Source organism: Pelophylax lessonae, assembly GCF_965119305.1.
Source record: "Pelophylax lessonae genome assembly, chromosome: 7".
Lineage (NCBI taxonomy): Eukaryota > Metazoa > Chordata > Amphibia > Anura > Ranidae > Pelophylax > Pelophylax lessonae.
The window spans coordinates 37,340,653-37,344,483 of NC_138774.1; positions in this window are offsets into that span (position 1 = coordinate 37,340,653).

Sequence of the window (3,831 nt, forward strand, 5' to 3'; positions counted from 1 at the left end):
TTGAAAAGTGCTATATCATCAAAAACCCAAAATTCACATCCTTAATTTTAAGGATATGAATTTTGGATTTTTCACCTTTTTCCGTGTTAGGACCTGAAGGCAGTCATACATTTCTCACCAGTAGGTCCACATCTAGTCCTGAGCATGAGACAAGACCACCTCTGTGTTGATGTGCAGCCAGATTTCAGAGCTGAAGTGCCATTACCAGAGCAAGGGATAAGAGAACAAATAGCCGTAGCTGACCAGTTAGGCTGCACTGTAAGAATTTTAGTGGAAATTCAGTTTTTTACAAATGCCTTGTCCTTTAACCACTTATCGACTGCCCCACGCAGATTTACTGCGGCACGGCTACTCGACTGCGCATGATCACGTAGATCTACGCGATTATGTGCATGCGGTCACGGCGGCGCTCGCCGATTAGACACAGTGGGAGCCAGACCGTTGGAGGAGAGGTGGCGATTGCCGCCAGCCTCCCGTGATCGTCACAGAGACTGAAGGAAGAGCCGCCTGCTTATGAAAACAAAACAGGCGGCTCTTCTGTCACACAGGCATAGAGAGATTAGGAGTTTCATCTAAGCTGAAATACCGATCTCTCTGTGCCTGTCACGGAGCCCCCCCCCCCCACACACACACACACACAGTCAGTAACCACATTTAGGCATACGTTTAACCCCTTGATCACCTCCAGTGTTAACCCCTTCCCTGCTAGTGTCATTTATACAGTAACAGTGCATATTATTTGGCACTGATTAAAGTATTAATGTTACTGGTCCCCAAAAAGTGTCAAAAATGTCAGGATTTCGATCTGTCCGCCGCAATCCTGTTAAAAATCCCTGATTGCCGCCATTACTAATAAAAAAAAAAAAATAAAATAAAAAGTCCAAAAATCTATCCCGTAGTTTGTATACGATATAACTTTTGCGCAAACCAATTAAAATATGCTTTTTGGGATTTTTTTTTTTTTTACCAAAAATATATAGCAGAATACAAATTGGCCTAAACTGATAAAAAAAAAAAAAAAAAAGATTTTTAATTTTTTTTTATTGGGAATGTTTTATAGCAGAAAGTAAAAAATATGGTGTTTTTTTTCAAAATTGTTGCTCTTTTTTTTGTTTATAGCGCAAAATCTAAAAACCACAGAGGTTATCAAATACCACCAAAAGAAAGCTCTGTTTGTGGGAAAAAAAGGACATCAACTGTATTTGGGTACAGCGTCGCAATTTTTCGTTAAAAGAACGCAGTGCTGAATTGCAAAAAATGGCCTGGTCATTAAATTGAGTTCCAGCCTATTTTGCAACTTTAGTGATTCCTGGAGTGCTCGCTATGCTGATCAACAATTGGGCATTTTCAAGAATAACGCTGAAACGTACTTGCCCGGTTTGGTGTGGGACGCCTTTAAGGCTTACACTAGAGGCCACTATATGTCCACCATCAAGTCAGTTAAGCTACAACAATCCGCTACGCTAACCCAACTGGAGGGGGAGGGGGAGGGGGCCACTGCCACATATGGCCTGGACCCCTCTGTCTCCAACTTTGAGGCGTTGCAGGCAGCTAAATGGGATTTGCATTTGCATATGTCTGAGGTCATGAGGTTGTCATAGTACCACTCCCGGCAGTCCTTTTTTGAACAAGGTGACAGGAACGGTAGGTTTCTGGCGTTGATATCTCAGCATGATACACCCCAGACGGTGGTTCCGGAGCTCACTTCTCCCACAGGGGGGGCCCTCACCTCCCCTGAGGATATACTAGAAGCCTTCAGGTCCTACCATAGCACGCTCTACACTACTACTCTTCCCCAGGACTTTTGCCCGACTGACTTGCACTCCCTCCTGGACCCAGTGGCCCTGGGCTGGCTCTCGGACTGGGAGAGAGAATGGCTGGTACGTCCTGTCACGTCTGACGAGGTTTTGACAGTAATTTCGGCCATACCAGGGGGCAAGGCCCCCGGCCCGGACGGTCTACCCATAGAATTCTACAAGACACACTCAGGACTTCTGGCCCCACTGCTGGCCTCGACACTTACTAGGTGTTTCGAGGAAGGGTCTCTTCCCCCCTCAATGGCAGAAGCTTGTGTTATCCTTATTTACAAACCCCCTAAGGACCCCAAGCTATGCGCCTCATACAGGCCCATTGCGTTACTTAACAACGACCTCAAAATCCTGACTAAGCTACTAGCTACCCGACTCAACCCTTGCTTTTCTCGGTGGTGGACCAGGACAAAACTGGCTTTATGGCTCATAGGTCCACGGATGTTAATCTTCGCAGACTATATACCAACCTACAGGCACAACATCTTAACGATGGCACTAGCAGAGATGTATAGTAACTAAGTAGAACTACTTCACTACTGTACTTAAGTACCGAAAGGCGGTATCTGTACTTTCCTAGAGTATAATTTTTTTCTCCTACTTCCACTTTTACTTCACTAAATTTTTTCGATGATTTCGATACTTCTACTCCAATATTTTTTTTTGTGCTGCATAGGTACTTGTTACTATTATAAAAATTACCACTGCCAGAACAGTAGATGGCAGGTTTCATGAAGCTCAAAACATGTGTATTATCAATGCTACTGCATGTATAAATAAAAGCTGCATTTGAAATAAAAACAATATGATGTTCAAACTTTTGACTTCTTTCTTTAATAACTACATAACACAGTACTTGTACTTTTACTTTCAGTACTTGAGTAGCAATTTTTTTTTCAAAACTACTGGTACTTTTACTTTCAGTACTTGAGTAGCAACATTTTAAAAAAAAACTACTTGCAATACTTAAGTACAAAAAATGTTGAATACTTCAGTACTTCTACTCAAGTCACTTTTTGATTGAGCACTTCCACTTCTACTCAAGTCACTTTTTGATCAAGCACTTGTACTTTTACTCAAGTATGGGTTTCGAGTACGTTATACAACTCTGGGCACTAGAGTGGTCGCCTCGCTTGACATTGAAAAGGCATTCGATTCGGTGGAGTGGCCCTTCCTGTGGGAGACTCTCTGGAGAATGGGGTTCCCCCTGCTTTTCATTAGGTGGTTACAAAACATATATAGTTCGCCAGTGGCTGCTATTCGTTTGGGTGGACAGCTGTCGACTTGGTTTACCTTGACCAGAGGCACGAGTAGATATGAAGACCTCAGAGGTATCCGTATGGACCGGCAACAGGCATAGGTAGACAAAATTCCAGCTCCAACATTGGTAAAGATATAAACCAAAGAGGGACAGACATAGTGTTATATTGCTAAAAATCATTTAATGAGAAAACATAGCAAATACACTTACAAAACATCCCAAGGTATTGAGCATATCAAGGATATAAAGCAGGGCTGACTGTGGTGTAGTCCTCTTAACGCGTTTCGGCAGAGATGCCTTTCTCAAAAGATAATGCCAGCCACAAAATACCTTCTATATATAATATAATATTAAGTATGAGAATAGCTGTTCTGTAAAGGGCGATGGATTAGTATTATAGGGGTATTTTTAGTTAAAAAAGGTATTTGAGGCCAGAACTCCGCTTTAAGGGGGTAAAACCTTCTGGAGCTGAATTTGGTTAATGAGAACCAGTAATATAAAAAAAAAAAAAAAAAGATCTTTAGAGAAGAGGTTAGAGCAGTGTTTCTCAACCTTTTTTCAGTCAAGGCATCCTTTAAAATTATGAACAACGAGGCACCCCATTCTAAAATATAAAAACTATGTGGGACACCCAATGTTAGAGGTAATGGGTATTTTCCTTTGTCTTTTGGTCTAAAATGAAATGCAGACTTGGTCTTGTGATGTGGCGACAGCTGGATCACTACTTCATCTCCCTCCATCAAGGGATGGGTTGGTACCTGT